This window comes from Rhinopithecus roxellana, chromosome 16, assembly GCF_007565055.1.
Source record: "Rhinopithecus roxellana isolate Shanxi Qingling chromosome 16, ASM756505v1, whole genome shotgun sequence".
In the NCBI taxonomy this organism is placed as follows: domain Eukaryota; kingdom Metazoa; phylum Chordata; class Mammalia; order Primates; family Cercopithecidae; genus Rhinopithecus; species Rhinopithecus roxellana.
Genome location: NC_044564.1, coordinates 39,505,581 through 39,525,236, shown reverse-complemented (window position 1 = coordinate 39,525,236; position 19,656 = coordinate 39,505,581). Strand labels below are relative to the sequence as shown.

Sequence of the window (19,656 nt, the reverse complement as noted above, 5' to 3'; positions counted from 1 at the left end):
GCATCAGTGTGACCTGGATGTGTGACCTGGAGTCAAAGGAGATCATCTTGGAGCTTAAAATTTGACTGCACAGCTGGATTTCAGACTTGCATTGGCCCTGTAATCCCTTTGTTTTGGCCAATTTCTCCCAGTTGGAATGGGTGTATTTACCCAACACCTGTACCCCCACTGTACCTAGGAAGTAACTAGCTTGCTTTTGATTTTACAGGCTCAGAAGTGGAAGGGACTTGCCTTGTCTCAGATGAGACTTTAGACTTTGGACTTTTGGGTTAATGCTGAAATGAGTTAAGGCTTTGGGGGGCTATTGGGAAGGCATGATTGCTTTTGAAATTTGAGGACATGAGATTTGAGGGGGCCGGTGTGGGTGATATGGTTTGGCTGTGTTCCTACCCAAATCTCAACTTGAATTGTACCTCCCAGAATTCCCACATGTTATGGGAGGGACCCAGGGCAGGGGGGTAATTGAATCATGGGGGCCAGTCTTTTCCATGCTATTCTTGTGATAGTGATTAAGTCTCACAAGATCTCATCGGTTTATCAGGGGTTTCCGCTTTTGCTTCTTCCTCATTCTCTCGTGCCGCCACCATGTAAGAAGTGCCTTTCACCTCCTGCCATGATTCTGAGGCCTCCCCAGCCATGTGGAACTGTAAGTCCAATTAAACCTCTTTTTCGTCCCAGTCTTGGGCATGTCTTTATCAGCAGTGTGAAAATGAACTAATACACTGTGTGTATGACCTCAAATGGCCTTGAAAGCATCAAGGTTATTGATTTGGGGATTACAGATAAATGATTGAGAGCAGGCAAATTCACAAATTTAGAAGCCATGAATACTGAGGATCAACCACGTATTATCTCACGTAAGACTGCTATGGGTGACTCACATTCATTCTTTATCCATTCTGAGTGACTTCTAAGATGTTCACAAAGGGCCTCAGTGGTCACAAACAAGTTGGATGGGAAAGTACAAATTACTGTAAAAATCAATACACAGATACTAGTACTCGAAAAATTATAATATGAGTCTCAGCTCCTGATAGTCATATCTCCCTGTATTCATTTGGTTTTCTAACAAAATGTTTCCTGCTACTCTCAAAAACATAGGTTTTATTTACATATACCAAAAATCAGCTGATGGCATGAGAAAAATCTGCCTGGTTTTCTATTAGAGGGGTTGATATTTGCAGTCACCAACCTGCACAGCCGAACCAGCGTAATTCCTGCAGGGCAAAGAAGGCCATGCAGCCTAAATAAGCGGCACCAGAGGGGCCTGAGCCAGGCCTGCTGCTCACCAGCTAGCCAGCCTTGAGCAGATTACTCTCTACTTCCTCATCCATAAAAGGTTATAGCTTCTACTTTATTTGGACTGTTCTTCTTTTAGGAAAAATAAAGGCATAAATGGGTAAAATAGCAACATTTATTAATTTGGATGGTGCTGCACTTTTCTGTATTTTATAATTTTTTTCCCAAAGAAAAACCCTGTGGTTGCTGTCACGAATAAATGAGATTACGCATGACCAGGGCCTGATGCTGGGCTCCCATGCTTCCTTACGATCTGACCGTAAATAAGTCGAGTGCAGGGAAGCCTCTCAGCTGCTGCGACAGCCCCTGCTACCTCACCCCACTCCTGACACTTGGGAGGCTCCCCATAACTCAATGTGCTGAACAGATCAAAGCTAATGAAATGGCCTGGTTGACCAGCAGAGAGGCTGGCGGAAGCTGAGAGTGCCCCAGGAACTTTTTTGGTCATTCTGAAGTTGTTTCCTGCTTATTTGTTGATTTTTAACCATCGATTTCGTTTCGATGCCACATGCTCTAAGTCACTCTGTAAGATAAACATCAAAATATCAGATTGCTTGGGTGTTGGCAGAGACACTGCCCCTTCCTCTCTGAAACGACCTTGCAACAAGAACCAGAAAGAGAAACACAATGGAACCAGTGGGCACTCCTGATCCTGAGCAATAACATGCCGCAAGCAGAGCCCAATGCAGCTGTGTTCACCCTGGGATTATGAAGACCCTTAGTGGGGACCAGCTGCCGTAGACTTCAGACAAGGCCTGCGGAGTGGAAGGATATACACAGCAATGGAAAGTCAACCATTTCTTAGAGTGCTGAAGAGAGGAGACTGAATGGCTGGCAGCCTCACTGGGGAGAAATACATATTAAACCAATTCATTCTCTCTCTTTCACTCTGTCTCTCTCTCTCTCTCTCTCACACACAGACACATTATTGAGAAAGGAGGAAATATTCTGGTCGGCTGGAACATATCCAAGGCCCCTCCACGATTTATTTCAAAGATGAGGATCCTACCTTGGGTTTGTACAATTATGCTGAAAAAATTAAAGAAGAGAAGCAACAGGAGAAACAAATGGCAAAGGACATTCACTAGAAAAATATCCCAAAAGGCAGATGAAGCCATGACCACACACAGATACGGAATCAAAGAACTTAACAGAATAATCACTTGGTCAAAATAACAGCTCAAAAGAGAGGAAGAGGCAAAAAAAGACAACAACGATAAGTGGCAGAGATCAGGGGAAAAGGCCAGAAAAGAAATGATGGCTATTATATCAAGCAGGGAGAAGTGAATGGATATTAACACTGGGGGACAGGATCTGTGGAGCTTGAGAAAAATGAAATAGGAATTAACAAAGACTTCAGGAATTCAACAGAAAAATTGAGAAAGACAGAGGAGATCTAAAATATATAAAATTAACATCCCTGAAATAGATAATTAAAATAAAGGAGTAGAACACATGCTTAAAGTTATAAAATTTCCAGAAATAAAAAAAAGTCTTATCTACAGGGGTTAAAAGAGCATATTATCCAGGAACCTCTAGAGCAGGGGTGTGCAATCTTTTGGCTTTCCTGGACCACACTGCTAGAAGAAGAATTGTCCTGAGCCACACATAAAATATACTAACACTAATGATAGCTGATGAGCCAAAAACAAAAAATTGCAAAAAAACAAAAACAAAAACAAAACCAACAACAACAAAAAAACAACTCATAATATCTTAAGGACGTTTACAAATTTATGTTGAAAAGATATCTGTACTCCCATGCTTCACTGCAGCACTATTCACAAAAGCAAGATACAAAATCAACTTAAAAGTCCGTCAAGGAATAAATGGCTAAGGAAAATGTGGTGCACACACAATGGAATACTACTCAGTCATGAAAAAGAAGGAAATTCTATTGTCTGTGATAACACAGAAGAAGCTGGAGAAAGTTACATAAAGTGAAATAAGTCAAGCACAGAAAAACAAATACCTCATGATCTCACTCATATTTGGAATCTAAAATGGTTGAACTCATAGAAACAGAGAACAAAATAGTGGTTACCAGGGGCTGGGGAGTGAGAGAATGAGGAGATGACAGTCAAAGAGTACAAAGTTGCAGATAGAGAGGAGGATTAATGATAAGCATTGATGATGATGGGTGTGTTAACTGGCTTGATTCAACCCTTCCACACTGTACAGATATAACATCACTGTGTACCCCATAATTATGTAAGATTAAATTTATCCAAAAACTTTTAAAATATTACTGGGCCTCAAGCTTCTCCTTGGAAACACATCAAGCCAGAAGACCGAAGAGTTACATCCACACCGTTCTCAGAGGTGGCAAATGTGTCCAACAAGAGGCACATAATCCAGCTAGGCTCAGGGCTGGCAGTGAACGCTTTCAGGACTTAGACTGAAATGACTGTGGAAGGTTCTGATGTCTCTGTCAAGAATCAGAAGAACAGAAGCACAGCTATCTGCCTTCTAAACACCTGCTTCAAAATCACTCCATCTAGATGTGTCCTAAAACTGCCAATGTCCAGCCCAGCACAGCCCAGTGAACCAGATTCTAAGGGCAGCCTCCGCTGCCTAGGTGGTTCTCACGACCGCTAAGCAGAACAAGCTCCTGCTTCCATTAGTAAGCTCAATTCACAAACAAAACAAATAAACAAAAACAACAATGAAAAGCTCCAGCTGAGAACAGTGGCTCTGCATTTCAGCTGCAGGTTAGGATCACACAGGGTGCTCTTTTCCCAGCCCTAACACTCAGAATCTCTGGGGCATAGGCCCAGACATGGGTATTTCTTGTAAAGCTCTCTAAAGAGCCCAGCATACAGCCAGGATAGAGTAGCAGTTGCTCTAGAATTATCTAGAATTATCACCTCTATGTGGAAGGTTCTGGGGTTCAAAACTGATCCAGAGCTGACTGCAAAGTGAGCAGTCGCACAGGCTCCCAAACAGAGGGGAACAAGCACAGAGCTGAGCATATTCCCAGTTTCCCGTGGGACTATAAAGAAGTCACATGAAAGGCATCATTCCGAAAAACATTTTTAGTGAATGAAAGTGTTAACTCAATTTTTAGACATATCAATTTTGTTAAGATAATAATTCAGGAAGAAGAATCTTGATCGCACCTTTTACCGCAAGTGGAACCTGAGTGCTGGTGGTGGGGTGAAGCTCCCCTAGGCGGGCAGCACGTGACTCCACCTCCTGGAGTCAGGCTGAATCATGAAAGGAAGTCCTATAATTGACAAACCCTTCAAAACGACTTCTCTTGTGGCATTTTATCTCTACTCAAATTAAGCAGCACAGGAACTCCAGAGACAGGCCAGCCACACATCTCTGCCCCAGCGCCTGGAGTGAGGCAAGGCTGGAGCCGAGAGGCCAGTGGTAGGACCCCTCCTCTGCTCACTGGAGCACCTCAGAATGCTCCCCTCTCAGCCCGCCTTGAGTACTTACAAAGTGAGCAAATGGAAGGCATTCCCAGAAACAAACGCCTTGTTTCTTGGACTTGAAAGTACAAGGGCCACTTGCTTGGCATCTTATTTTTTTGTTTTGCCTTCGTGAGAAGCACGTTCCCTCTCCATATCTTCTTTTCAAAATGGACAAAACCTCAGGTTCCAGATGCTTCAAGGAAACTACGTTGGATTTTTTTTTAACCAAAGAGAAAGGAACCAGCATTAAGGTTTTCTCCAGTCCCTCAAAACCCTCTTAAGGAAAAACTTGGTTTGTTCTTTCAGAAACTATTCTGAACCAAGAGTGCTTACCCCAAGGATACGCGACTTCGTAGCTTTCTCCAAGGCTGTGTTACCATTTGGAGGACTGCTGCAAGGAAATAACTGGGAACGATGTCAGTTCCTGGGTGACTGAGAAGTAACATTATAGTGTGTGTGTGTGTGTGTGTGTTAAGCAGGAGAATGTTACAGCCTTGGGGATGGAAAGGGCCAGGTCAGAGCCCCATGGACAAGACTCAAGTTCTCATGTCAAAGGAGAGGACACTCCTGCTGCCCTCATTGGTTCCCAGGGTCGGATCCTCTTAAGAAAATTGGGAGCTGCAGGTTATCAACACGTGAGATAGTGGCGAGTGTTACCATGCACTTAGGCAAGGGGTGGCACTGAGAGCTGGGAAAGTGGAGAGGTGGGTGGAAGTTCATGTCCCTCCTGGGCCCCTCAGGGGATGGGCTGAGAGCAGCTTGGTGTCTGGCAGACCTTGCTGCAACAATGGAAATACCTGTTCTACTCTGCCTGACAAGACCTACCACCCACGTGTGGCAACTGGTCCCTGAAACGTGGCCAAGGTGACTGAGAACTGAATTTTAAATTTTAAATGAAATTTAACATTTCAAATGCTTTTGAGTAATTGGTCAATGGCCACATGTGGCTAGTGGCCCCATACTGAACATCCTTAGCAGGGATGACAGATGACATGATGAGCTGCATCTTCTAAACACACCCCCAGGACCAGAGACTGTGTGGTCCTGGCAATTCTCCCTTCCAGAAATTCCTTCTACTTAGGCCAGACTTGAAGGCTCTGGGTTTTCTTTTGATAATGGGGGCGATACATTTTTCTCTAAATATTTAGTTAACTGTATCCAAGTCATATCTGATATATTAAAATATGAGAAACAACTTTAAGAGTGCCCACAATATGCAAAGAGGGTGCCACGCTGGGAAGAGAGTATAAAAAACTCTCCATGCCATGGTCTCCAACTGGACATTTTAAAACTGCAAAGGCCAAAGTCATGCGAAAAAGTCTCTTAGAGCTTGTGAGTAAGATGCCCCCTGGGGCAGTGGCCTTGTCTAGTGACTGGGGATGTGAGAGTGGAGGACAACACACCCCCTATGTGTAGCTTATTAAACCCAGCAGGGCCCTACACACATGATTAGGATCTAGACGCAGCTTATTTGCTTATGATACTGTTGGGCAAGAGTCACTCTGTCTCTGTGACCCTCTCATAAAATCTTTTTGCTTGTAAAAGAACCCTCTCTTCAATTCCCTGGTAACCGGTAGCTATTAATCCTTGACATCCTGCACTCAAACCATGAACATTTGACAGTGGGCCTAGTCTTTGTGAGCCAGTCTGATTGGTGCTTTACATAAAGCATCTCTGAGCTTGATAGCAACCCAAGGGTTAGGTATTTTTAACCTCATTTTGCAGATGGGGTACTACCAGCCCCCAGAAGTTTCAACTGAAGGATGGAATCTAGAGCCCAGGGCCTGGTCTGCTTCTGACAACCACCCCGCCCTCAGAGAGGGCTTTAGAGCCACTTCTTGGAACTGGACGTTTACACATCAAAGGCACAATTCTAGAGATTTTATTATAAAGTGTAAACACGGGGGCATGTGATGACTCCAGGGCCTCTCCTGGGCGAGTATGGCACAGTGGTGATGGAGGCAGCTGGGATGGGGAGGTAGCAGCAGCAGCCCATCCCCTAATGACCCACAAGAACAGCCCTTCTGGTCGCCATCAGCTGCAGCCAGTAAGGCCCAGAAGCCAAGCCACAGACACCAAGAAACCATGGCCCAAGTTCTCAACCAGAAGAGAAATTACTTACGTCCTTCTCACAAGAAAAAGACGTTCCACATGAAGCATGCAGATGACAAATAGTCTGACAGAATAAAGCACGGTGGACTAAGCATAATGCTAAAAAATAATCTTAAAGACGAAAACCATTCAAATCATGTTGTGTAGAAATGTTACAGGTCGGTTTTCCTATCTGACCAGTGCACATATTTCTTCCTCTGATAATTATTTCCTGTGCATTCACCTCCTGCAAGGCTTACAGCTGCATGCTGAGAATGCACTGACATTCTCACTCTAAAGCCTTCCTCCAAAAATTCTGCAGAATGGCAAACCTTAGGAGAAAATAAGTTCCTATGGAAAGGACTCTTCGCAACAGAAAAACACAAGCCCTCTCTCTCTCAATCACACACACACACACACACACACACACACACACACACACACACATCAAATGGGGAGGGGCCACTCTGGCCTGCCCAGTGTCTTTGCAGTCAAAGGCACACACAGCTGCCTATATACCCAGCATACCAATAAATGCCAATTTGGTGGCATCCTCGTCAGCCTTTAAAGATGTGTTTGTGTGCTGTGAAATCCTATGAACTAGCTGCCAAATGGTGGTCCTCAATCTTGGCTGCTGCACTGGGTGGGGTGGAGTAGGAGTGGCTTTAAGAAACATCTGAAGGCAGGCTGCACACCAGAGCACCCCAGTGTCCTTGGAGGTGGCCTGGGCTTCAGGACCTGAGTGACGGCAGGGAGAAAGCAAGCATGTTTGAAACTACGGCTGCATACCTTTGGGTGAACCGCTGAACCTCTCGAAGCCTCACCCTTCATTGGAGGACAGAATGGTGCCAGCAGTCACGATGCACAACGTGTTTCTAAGTTACTTCTCTTCCTGGTCTCATTCTACTCACCCTTTCCCCCCAAGGAAACCTTCTTCTTATCATTTTTCTAAGCTGAAAAATATACACACTCCTGATCATTGTAAATGCTGCAGGCACACTGAAGTAGGCAGAATAAAAATGTAGATTTCACCTTTTTCTCTAAACCAATTATATTCCCCTCCCCCCAAAACTGCTGTTCTTAATTTGGTGCTTACACTTCCAGATCACACTACATATTTACATACACATGTGTACACACTGGACAGAATATGTATAGGCAGAAATGTATGTATAAGTAGTAAACAACAATCCAGTATCACTTAAATTATTATGTGCATGTGTGAGATTTTTAGTTTTTACTTATTATGATTACGATTATTATTATTATTTTTGAAACAGGGTCTTGCTCTGTCACCCAGGCTGGAGTGCAGTGGCATGATCTCGGCTCACTGCAGCCTTGACCTCTTGGACTAAAGCGATCCTCCCACCTCAGCCCCATATGTAGCTGTGACTACAGGTGCACACCATCACTCCAGGCTAATTTTTTTTTTTTTTTTTTTGGTATTTTTCATAGAGGTGGGGTTTTGCCATGTTGCCCAAGCTGGTTTCAAACTCCTGAGCTCCAGCAATCCACCCACCTCGGCTTCCCAAAGTGCTGGAATTATAGGTGTGAGTCACTGCACCTGACCCAGCATGAGTTTTTTAAACAAATATAATGATATGTCACATCTTGCTTTTTCACTAGTAGAACTTGGACATTGTTATATTTGGTGAATGAAATAAATTCCACATTTTTTAGAAGACTGCATAGGATTCCAACGTATGAATCAACTGCACTTCCCTTAGTGGTTTTTTTTTTTTTGCTATTATAAAATAAAATGTTGTAATGAATTACAGTATGCATATATATTTCTCCACTTTTGTCAATTTATATGTGTAATATGTTCCTAAAAGTGAAATTATTCAGTGAAAGCACTTGTGTTTTAAATTTTAAAAGATATTATCAAACAGCCCTGTCAGCACCCACCTGTATTTTTTTTCTCATTGATTTGAAAAAACTCACTGCATATTAAAGCTATTGATGCTTTATCACAAGCATTGAAATTAAATATATCTTACCATTTTTTCATTTATTTATATATTTTTTCATTTTATGGGGATTTACTTAAAATTCTAGGAAATTGTGCTTATCAATCTTGTGGTGAGTATGATTATAAATTCGTATGTTTTATCACATTTAGACAGGCCTCTTCACAATTATTTTAAAACTCACCTAAATTTTCTTTTAATAGCTTTATTATTTCAATGCTATATTTTTATTCTTTGTTCAGCTTGGAATTTATTTTGATATAAAGAGCAAAGTTTTGTTTTTTTCCAAACGATTTGCAGTTTTCCCAAGCCCATTCATCCACGGCCCTGTACCTCCCCTGCGCAGTATGCAAAGCCTCCCTTGGTCCTATGCCTGCATGGTATTTGGGTTCTACTCCCTACAGCAGCTTCACCTTGCAATTTTATGGAGTCTGTCTCCCTTAACACCTTTATCTTACATTTCTTCCCTGAGTCTTCTCTTCTCATAAGTCTCTCTCTCTTTTTTAAAGTTTTTGCACATCTAAAGTGAAAGAAACACTTTATCGTAAGTATTTTAATGTGCTTAATTGTGTTTGGTGTTCACACTGACAGAGTTCTGGAATCATCAACACAGCAGGCACATTTCGGGGGCCTTAGACATCTCTCCATCTTCGTATCTGGAGAGCTCCCTGGTGCTCTTGGCATCACAGAAAGTCCATCAAGGGGAGGTGCCAGTCTTCACTCACCCATTTGTTACAGGTTGAATTGTGTCCCCTGCAAATTCAAATGTTAATGTCCTAACTCCCTAACTCCTCTAAGTGAGACCTTATTTAAGGACAGGGTCTTTACAGCAATGATTACGCCACATTGAAGTCCTTAGGGTGAGCCCTACTCCAACATGACTGGTGTCCTTACATGAAAAGGAGATCTGGACCCAGAGACAGGCACAGAGGGAGCATGCCATGTGGAACTGGAGACAGTCACCCACAAGGCAAGGAGACACCAGGAGCACATTCTCCCACCCAGCCCTCAGAAGGAGCCACCCAGGGACACCCTGACCTCAGTCTCTTTGGCCCAGAGTTGGGAGGTGACACATTGGGCTGTTCAAGCCGTCCAGTACGCGGTGCTTTGGTATGAAAACCCGATCAGACTGATACTCCATTCCTCCATAACAGACACTGACACAGCTTCCAGAGTCTTCTTAGAAGAAACAAGCTCCGGGGAATACCTTACACAGAAGTCTTTGCAGACACTGCTGGCTCCTTCGGGGAAATCATCCCTCACAAATACTTGCCTTTCTGTCTTCTTTCTAGCATGAGCCCTTCTCCCCAGCTGCCAAGCTGCCTTTCCTTGACCAAATCATTGAAGTCCCACCTGCCTCACAAACGTTTCCAGAACAGGAGGGAAATGGGTCTGAGATCTGTCCACACCTGTCCCCTCCCAACCCTCATGATAGCAACGCAGGCAGAGAGCAGCAGTTCTGCCCGTAGGGAGACAGCCACAGACATGGAGGTCTGATGTGGGAAGGACAGAGACACTCACTGCTAGGGACTCGGCACTCACTTCCCACGAGGCTCTAGTTCACTCTGGATAGTAAATTTATCTCTGCGGAAAGAAGGCATGCATAAAAGCTTCACTGTTCTCACTTGAACCTCTCATTGTTTTGGGATTGTGTCTAATTCCTATTGTATATGCTTAACTTTTCAATGCAAAAGCCACAAAGATCATAACAAGTTTTGTGTAACCATTGGTGAAGAGTAAAATCGGCATGTCTGACAGAGTCTGTGTCCTCCCTCTGCCTCTCCAAGCTTTCCTGAGCTGCTGACAGGACTCCAAACCTGCCCACCACTTATGCAGGACAGCAGATCCTCTTTTATGCCTTATTAGAGTAGCGGATACGGATTCTGGCTCTGGATTAGAAACACCTCGTTTTGAGAGTTCTAATCCCAGTAGCATCACTTAGTGGTTGGACAAATCCCTTCACCTTTCTGAGCCGGTTTCTAATCGGGTTGAATTAGATGCTCTGCATATTTAAACAGGCTTCTAAGAAATCTATGAATTTGGACTCTCAGTGTCCTAATAAGCAGGACAGACTTCATGACGGAGCTACAAGATCACCGGCAGTGATTTGGGGAACCTAACGCCAAGGCCTGCGATGCAGCCTGCTCAAGCCAGGCTCTTCGCCTCGCCCTCACTGTGAGTTCCTCCGCGTAGCCATGACCATCAGCTGATTGGCGTTGCTAACCAAAAGGAAGTGGTGGCCTTCCACCTCAAGCATATGCACAGCTATAAATGCAGAGAAGGGGAAGAAACATGAAAAACAATATTACAGAAAATGAAGTCATAGCACACTGAGGAGCTGAGGAGATATTCCATGAGTAGCTTGGCAATGAATGCTGTCCTTGAAAGGCATGAAGCAAGACAGGCCACACTGAAGGGGGTGCAGCAGGCAGCAGTGTGGGGGGTACAAGGTGGGAGAAGACCAAGGGTGGAGTGCCTTAGAAGTGACAGAGACCTGAGGAAGGAACAGGGAGGAGCGGGAGGACAAGGGAAGAGTAGATGCTCCCCAGCTCCAAGAAAGCAGCAGAAGCCCCCTTGAAGGAAAATATATGTGTGTGGCTTCGTTTGAACAGGGAAGGCACGGCCACATCCACAAAGAATGGGGAGTTCCTGCCACCCACACACCACACAGACTAGTTATGGACCCATCCTGCCCTGTGCACATCCAGGTCTTGCCCTCCTCCTGTCTCATGTGGGACAGGCTGCAAGAATGCAGCCTTAAAAGACTTAACACCTAGGCCGGGTGCGGTGGCTCACACCTATAATCCCAGCACTTTGGGAGTCCGAGGCGGGCGGATCACGAGGCCAGGAGATCAAGACCATCCTGGCTAACACGATGAAACCCCGTCTCTACCAAAAAAATACAAAAAAATTAGCTGGCCTGGTGGCGGCCGCCTGTAGTCCCAGCTACTTGGGAGGCTGAGGCAGGAGAATGGTGTGAACCTGGGAGGCAGAGCTTGCAGTGAGCCGAGATCGCGCCACTGCACTCCAGCCTGGGCGACAGAGCGAGACTCTGTCTCAAAAAAAAAAAAAAAAAAAAAAAAAGACTAACGCCTAGGGTACCTAAAACTACCCAGCACATCAGGAAAGCTGACACCAGGAGAGAGAGGCACAAAGCATGCAAGCAGATGAACTGATGCCCCAGGAGAGAGGGGTAATGGTGCACTCAAACAAGTAATAAAATACCAGGAACCTAATACATCACTTTAAAAAAATCCTAAAGAAGTAACTACATTCCTTGGAAATTAACTACCTGCTTGCTAAAATAATCATAGAAAAATTAAGTGGATGGGCTGAAGAACAGGATGGACAGGGATGAAGGGCTTCCTTGAGATAAAGGCTTACCTGATGGTTTCATGACAACACAGTGCACATGGCAAAGGAGAGGGAAAGAATGAAAGAAAAAGTGCATTCATTGCAGCACTGTTTATAACATCAAAAACCAGAAAACAAATCCACATGCCTATTCTGGACTGTCATAAAAAATACAATAATCACCGAATATGGAGACCTCCCCACACCCCAACATATTGTTAATAAAGAAGAAAGTTTCAGAGAGATAAAGGTACTAAGAAGACGTACACACCCCACCATTATGTCTTCTAAAGATGTGCACACATACACACACGAATGCACAGGACGAAAGAGGGGAGGTTAGAGCTCCAACTGCTCCCCCATAGTGCGACTGGGGGCAGGGCTGGGACTGAGGGTGGAGGTTAAGAAGGCTTTTCTGTTGCTCACTCTATCTGAATCCTGTACTGAAGGATATGTACTCGTGTATCAGTTATGCAATTGACAATTTTTCCAAAAGAAAATATTAGAAAGCTCTCCCATCTTGGAGGAGAAACTAACTTTGGCAATTGTAGTTGCTCATCTGAAACCTATCTGGATGCGCCTTTCCTCCAAGACTGCAGGGCAGATTCCCAGAGTCAGCCCGCCTGGGAGAGGCTCTGACAGTTATGTCAGTTTTAACCACACACCAGGTACCGAGCACTGCAGGCACGGTCTCCGTTAGGTATCACAGCAAAGCCCCCTGTGACTGCTTCATTTACAAAAGCTTCAAGAATAGCTTACAAATAAAGAAGGGGGACTTGAACCCAGTGGGGCCTCAGACCCTTACTCTCAACCACTGGCTACAAAAATATTCAATAAATGTCACTTCGAGGCACTGTATCCACCAAATAATTCATATATTGTTAGCATTTAAGATGAAAACAACCACAACATTCTGCCTCTACCAAGCAAAGCCTAAAGAGCTTGTGAAGGAGGAGCAAGAGGCCACACAGTGTTTCCCAAAGAGGCTGTGGTAGAGCCCGTCCTGAAAGCCACTCTAAGAACAAACGCACTGCAGGGTCATGGAAGTGTAGGACCACTGGCTGAGACTGCTCCTCTCAGAGAATTTCTGTGCACGTCACCTGCACAAAGGCTCTGAAGATGCCCATGATATTTATCCCTGCTTGCTGCACCTCATTCCATCCAGCATTTCTCACGCTTACTTGAGCAAGCCTCCTGGGGAATTCCACTTAGCATTGCAGTGTCCACTTCAGGAATCAATCAAGGAAATTGAGGAGAAGGCCAGCAATCTGCTTAAAGTCTCATGGGATCTCCATTTCCACAAAAATAAGCATCCTCATCACTCAAATAATAAAATGTTGGTTTCGTATCTAACACAAAAGTGACATTGACACTGATGTAAAACATAGATGCTAACTGTTAAAGTAGAGTTAAAAATCATCTTTCACTAAGCGTGATTCAGAATGCACCCTGATGGAAGAAATCATAAAAGTTCTATGCTACAATAAATAAATAACCATAGAATTAAAAAGCTCTGGAGAAATATTTTCAATAATTATGACAGTGGATTTACGACAGGTAAAATGTAGGTGAGTGTTGACAAGAGGCATATTAATGCCACAGATGGTACAACAAAGAGTATGATAAGCAATTTACAGAAAACATATTTGGTCAACAAATATTCCCCGTAGGGCCGGGCACAGTGGATCATGCCTATAATCCCAGCACTTTGGGAGGCCGAGGCAAGAGGATTGCTTGGGCCCAGGAGTTTGTGACTAGCCTGGGCAACATAGTGAGAGCCCATCTCTACAAAAAGAAAAAAAAAGAAAAATCCCACACCAAACCCCCCCAAACATTCTTCAGGTATTATTATATGTAATAACTGAAGAGCAAGACCGAAGAGCAACTGTTAGACAAGAAGGAGAAGATGGAAGATTCCAAAATAAAAAGAAAGAAAAATGGAACTATGAGATTACTTGGTGTATCTGACACTGTAGAAAATTGTGTCAATAGGGCTTTCATCTTTATGTCAGAAAGTTGGGACAGAAACGATGATAGGCACAGTGCAAACTAAGAAACCACAGAAACAAAGCAAGGGTTTACCCCAGGAAAAGCAAAAAGGGGTACAAGAAAAAAACTGAAATGATATACCTTGCTTTAGCAGTAAACTATATTTATATAACCATAATAAAGCAAACCAAATAACTTCTTAAACGAATGAGAGAATAATTATCCTGGGATGGTGTGAGAAGGAGTGGAAGGTGACAGTGGTCTAAAACTCCCAAGTCCTGAATTCTCAGTGTCAACAAACACTGTTTAAAATTAGTACACCAAGAAACTTTGAAAATATGCCAATCACAAGGAAATAATGAGAATTCTAGAGGAAATAACTCAAAGCAGTACCAAAAGATGGGCAGAATGAAAAGAGGAACTCATTACAAATTAAAATTAAACAAAAAGAGAAATCAACTTAAGTCACACCAAAACATTTTCATGTCAACTCAACAGGAACTGATAGATGTAATATTAATAAACTACCAGGCTGACCAAAGTAAAATAAAGATTTACCAGTTAAGACAGACCAATGAAGGAGGGAAATGAAAGGTCGTATGTTGAACATTCAAATGCTACTTATAATCAGACAGAGTATACTTAAGTAAAGCAATATTTAAACTGTGGATTTCCCTAAATCTCTGCCATGAGCCCTCCTCCTGTTGAGTTTACATTCTCTCCCCAGTTCACAGTATCCAGGTTGAGAGCCTCCCTCACCCTGTTCGGTAGACCTGCAGCTTGCCTGCAAGGTTTTCACTCGGGTCAAGACATCTCCCACTCTGCATCCCAGGCTAGAGGCCCACTGTATCCTCACACCTATACTCCTTTCCAGCACTCCAGGACAGCAGTGACTGGAAGCGCCTCTCCAGCCCAGAGCCAGGATCCCAGTTTCAGTGCTAGATACCTCTGAGTAGAGGACCAGAAAGCTCACAGTACTCCTCAGTAATCCAGTCATCATCAACATTCTTAACTGTCTTCACTTGCTCCACCACCGTCTGCCTTTGGCCAGCTGCCAGAAGTCAATATGTGGTTTCCCAGAAAGAAAAGAATCAAGCGAGCCATTTGGATTTGTTAAACGTATTATAACATAAACAAAATATTCTTTCTTTGGGTATCTTTGACCTTGGCTAAATTCAACTGTCTTTAAGATTCCAGTATAACCACCTTTTAAGAGACATAGGGCAAAACGTACACAATTGATTCATAAAGACAAAAAACAAACAAACAAAAAAACAAAACCTCAAATTGATACAAGTTAATATTTGGTCAGATAAAATTATAAGCAAACCAAAAATGTCCCTGATAACATCATATCAAAATGAATGAGCTTTCCTAAAATCCAATCAGACTAGTTCTTAAAACATCTTCCCACAATCCCTCAGTGGAAAACCCTTTTTCCCTAGTGTTCAAATCCATCCTGTTCAAATCTAAGTAGAAGAGGAAGGTGATAAGACACAAATCAGGCAATTTGATTACAATCTCTCATTAGGACTCTGCCTTCTGATTTTAGTTGCTTTAGAAGAAAAAGTAATGCTCAACGTGTAGGCTTTTAAAACAAATTCTTCCCCAAAGGCCTAAATTCCTGTTGTTGTTACTGTTTTCTCCACTCAGTTACAGATAAACCAATCCAGAAGTAGGGGAAAATGTTAAAACCAGCAAAGCAAGAGTAGAAAAGTCAGGGGGTAGCTGGAAAAAAATCTATACAGGAAAAATTGAGAAAGTAAAAATCAGCCATCACGTAGGCTTAGATAACTGACACAAACCCAGCTGGTTGCAAAGTTAACAGGAAATAATATTTCTTCCATGGACAGGCTGCAGTTGTAAAGGGTGACAGTAACCCCTCCTGTAAGTAACTTCTCTCTTTCTCTAAAATCGTAGACTGTCAGAAACTCTGCTGTTTGAAATCATATTACAAAGATGAGACATCCCCTCTTACTTGAAGGACCTCTATTTTGATCGATATGATTGAAAATTCAGTAAAATCTTGCTATTTTAGACTCCCTAAAGAGAGAGGAACTGCCCTTCTAATTACTGGAAAGTGTGAAGTATTGAGCAATATAAATGCACTTTGCTTTCAAAAGCAAACCATATTTCAGTGGAGTCTAATACAGACTCAGTCCCTCAGCTTCAGCTCTAAAAAGTTCTGAAAAACGAGACTTTTTTTTTTTTGGTAAGTTTTAGAGAAGTTCTTGTAGTGATAACATCTGCTCTAAACGGACACACAGCTATTTATAGTCTTCATTCCACTTAGTGAGAATTCATGTTCTTAAATGTAAAAGTGCAGAAATATTAATGCATGGAATTCCAGGATTCTCTGCAGACAATATTGGAATGGCATGTAACCGGCAGGGTCAACATGTATGTTTACCTTCCTAAATTCTAAGCAATGTCTTTCTCAATTCTGAAATTTAGATTCTAAATTTTAATTCCAAATTCTGAAAAAGCTTGAATTCCAAAATACACCTTGGCACAAGCATATTGGATTATAACCATGGGCAAACAATGTGCTAAATAAGTGAAGTTCTACTAAGAAGTCTTCCGTTAAAAAAAGCAGAGAGATTAGACCCGCATTTAGAATATCAAATAGGGGCCGAACAAAGATCAGGGTGATTCATTTCTAAAGTTCAAATCTAGCAATAAAATAACATTTCCACCAATTTCATCTCTCAGGAAAGATAAAGACCTAAAGTATACACCCCATTTTTATCCTAGCTTAAAACTTTCTAGTTATTAAGACTACTATAAAATCCTATTTTATATTTCACTTCAAATACAGAGGCTTTTTAAAAAATCTTCCCACAATCCCTCAGTGGAAAAATCTCTTTTCTCCTAGTGTTCAAATTCAACCTGTTCAAATCCAAGATAGAAGAGTAAGAGGATGAGACATAAATCAAGTAATTTGATTATAATCTCTCATTCAAATACACTTTAAAGTGCACTTCAAATACAGGGGATAACACAAATCAATTTCTGTTTTAATGCAAGATTTTTCTAAATACGTCAAAACAAACGTGCCATTCAGATAGAACAATATGATTTGATAAAATAATTTCAACTGACAAAGATTTCTCACTTAAAACACGTAATAATTTACATATACTTAAGCCTTTTTGAGCAAATAGAATTCTATCTACGCACTGCTTGGACTTTCATTGGGGAGAAGGAGGACATCAATGTATTTAGTTGCATTTAATTAAAATGCTGCCTCTGTAAAGGCAATGAATTGTCCCTACTAAGACAAAGAAGTCAGATGCTAGAATCAATTCCATTTCTTCCAGGAACTCTCAAGGATTAAACGGTTCTTTTTTTTTTTTTTTTTTTTCAATATGAAGAATCAGATGTGGCACATCTTCAACTCTTTTTCTCTTTTCGTTTTTTTACTACACGCTGCAATGCTTTGAAGGTTTTTAAAACGAAGAGGAGGAGGAGGAGGAGGAGGAAGAAGAAGAAGAAAAAGAACAGTAAAAGTCTTCCAGTCAACAGTTCTACTTGAGTTCAACTGAATCTTTGGTAAGTCAGGCAAAACTCATAAAATATTTTGCAATACTGTTTCCAACATAAAAAGAGTCAAACTCTCACTTCTCCAATCGTCTTTCTAGTCCTTGAACATTCAAACAAGAGAATGGATTGCATTTTTATAGTTTTTAGGTGGGCTTAAGCTTTTGGAGCCATATTGCCAAAAACAAACCAACAAACAAAAAGAAATACCCTTAATTCTTAACTCAAATTTACATTCTACTACATAAAACTTTCTTGCTCTTCGAGTTCACTGGCTAAGTAAATTACTTGACAATGAAAATGTACCCACAAGAGTAATTATGCTAAATGTTAGTAGTGGTTCAGAAAGTTTGGTGTTTGAATGCAACTGCTGTTTCTTTCTGTAGTAGAAGATTTGTCTAAGCTTATAAGACGTCTGGGACATTTCTACTTTGAGTAACTTTGATAAACACTGCGGCGTTTTCCAGTGGATTCGTGTAAATGGCCAGACGAACATGTTCTAGCTCCAAGATCGAATTCCTAGCGCTGTCCCCGAGCCCAGTCTCGCGTCTCCCGAGGGCCGGGCCGCGACCGCACTTTCCGCGCTCCCTGGTGGCCTGGCCGCCCTGGGGTGCCCGGGTCACCTTCCGTACCCTCTGACCTCTGTCCCCTCCGCCCAGGCCCGAGCCCCTCTCTCCCGGCGCAGCTTCTGGATCCCGAGCGCCGGCAGGTTCAGGAGCGAAGCTGGCGGAACCCACCTGTATTTATTCACATGGTTTAACACTTTCACCTCCGCCGGTGAAGGCCCTGCGGGCACCGACCCGGTGTGACTGGGCACACAAGAAAGGCAGAACAAGAAAAGGCATGAACGCCGCGCGTCGTCCCCCGTAACCTCCTCTCCTCACCAGAAAGTCCCGACCGGAGAGGGGACGCGGCCACACCTACCTGCGCCAGGTGAGGCGAGGGCGGGCTCAGCGCGGGGCCCCCAGCTCCTCCTCGCTCTCCCGCCGCCGGGGTGGCCTCAGCCGCCGGGCCCGCGGCGCTTCCTCATTTTCGGCAACTTCCTTAACGCGCCCGGGCAGGCGCCCCGCACTTCCTCCCGGTGTCGCGCCCCGCCGCGCCGGCCCGCCCTGCTGACCGCGCCCATGCGCCGGGAGCTGGGCGGGCACGGGCTGGAGCGCCGGGCGAGGCCCGCGGAATCGGCCCAGGCGGCGGCGGGAGCAGAGGAGCCCAGGCGGGGCGCGGCGCTCTCCTCCCTCAGGGTAAGGGCCCTTCGTAGGCAGAGAAGGTGGGACTGCCCGGCACATGGACCGCATCGGTCCCCCTCCTCCCCGCCAGCGCGGTGGCTTCTGTGACTGCCCAGGACCCACAGACACTCAGCGGCCCTCTCCTTTTGCTGTGCGGTGCTGGGGAAGAGACTCCACCGCATGGCATATTCCCTGGAGGGTGTATCTGGGTCACCAAGCCAACAAGCTCCAAGCTACAGTGCTGGAGCACACGAGAGGCCTGGGCAGTGCTGAGAGGGACTGTGTAGGTGAACACCAGACTTCATGGCGCACTAGTGGGCAATGGGGCACGCTGCTTCTGAAGGCTTCAATTATTACAAAAGTCTTTGCTTCCTTCTTTCCACGACGGCTCTGACGTCTACAACCAAATACATTAAACTTACAGTCCTAAAAATGGTTTTGAGATACCTGCCTGATACGGTTCTCCCAACCCATCTGCCTTTTCCTGTTGGACATTCCTCTTTAAAATGTTCCCACAAAACGGTATCCAGACCTTCTTGATAACACTGGTTGGCAGTGCCTGTTTTAAAAAGCTTTACCCTAAGCCAAAATGCAAGAAGAAAATAAAATTATATATATAGTGCTGGATAGTAATTGCCATGAAGAAAATAGAGGGATGGGACTATTTACACTTATTGGAGCCCTTGGCTTTTTCTGCTTCCAGTGTTATTGGATTTTCATTCATTTTTGCCATTATTTTTTCTAAACCTGTTAAAAGAAAACTTCAGG

General features: G+C 43.6%; 2 protein-coding genes across 17 annotated transcripts in view; one reads left to right on the top strand and one right to left on the bottom strand.

Moving 5' to 3' along the window:
• SYK (spleen associated tyrosine kinase) overlaps positions 1-18,704 on the bottom strand; it is a 78,766-nt gene extending 60,062 nt beyond the window's left edge. For 3 of the 4 annotated variants that reach the window (XM_030920420.1, XM_030920417.1, XM_030920421.1), the window contains exon 1: positions 18,587-18,704. The gene's annotated coding sequence lies outside the window, so the exon portion shown is untranslated. Of the gene's footprint in view, positions 1-18,399; positions 18,545-18,586 lie in introns of those variants that run through there. The other variant, XM_030920419.1, reaches the window with a different exon arrangement.
• A 63-nt stretch (positions 18,705-18,767) lies between these two features.
• Positions 18,768-19,656, top strand: part of DIRAS2 (DIRAS family GTPase 2) — a 158,450-nt gene continuing 157,561 nt past the window's right edge. For 10 of the 13 annotated variants that reach the window (XR_004054099.1, XR_004054100.1, XM_030920432.1 and 7 more), the window contains exon 1: positions 18,768-18,903. The gene's annotated coding sequence lies outside the window, so the exon portion shown is untranslated. The remainder of the gene's footprint in view (positions 18,904-19,656) is intronic. The other 3 variants (XM_030920429.1, XM_030920431.1, XM_030920424.1) reach the window with 1 other exon arrangement.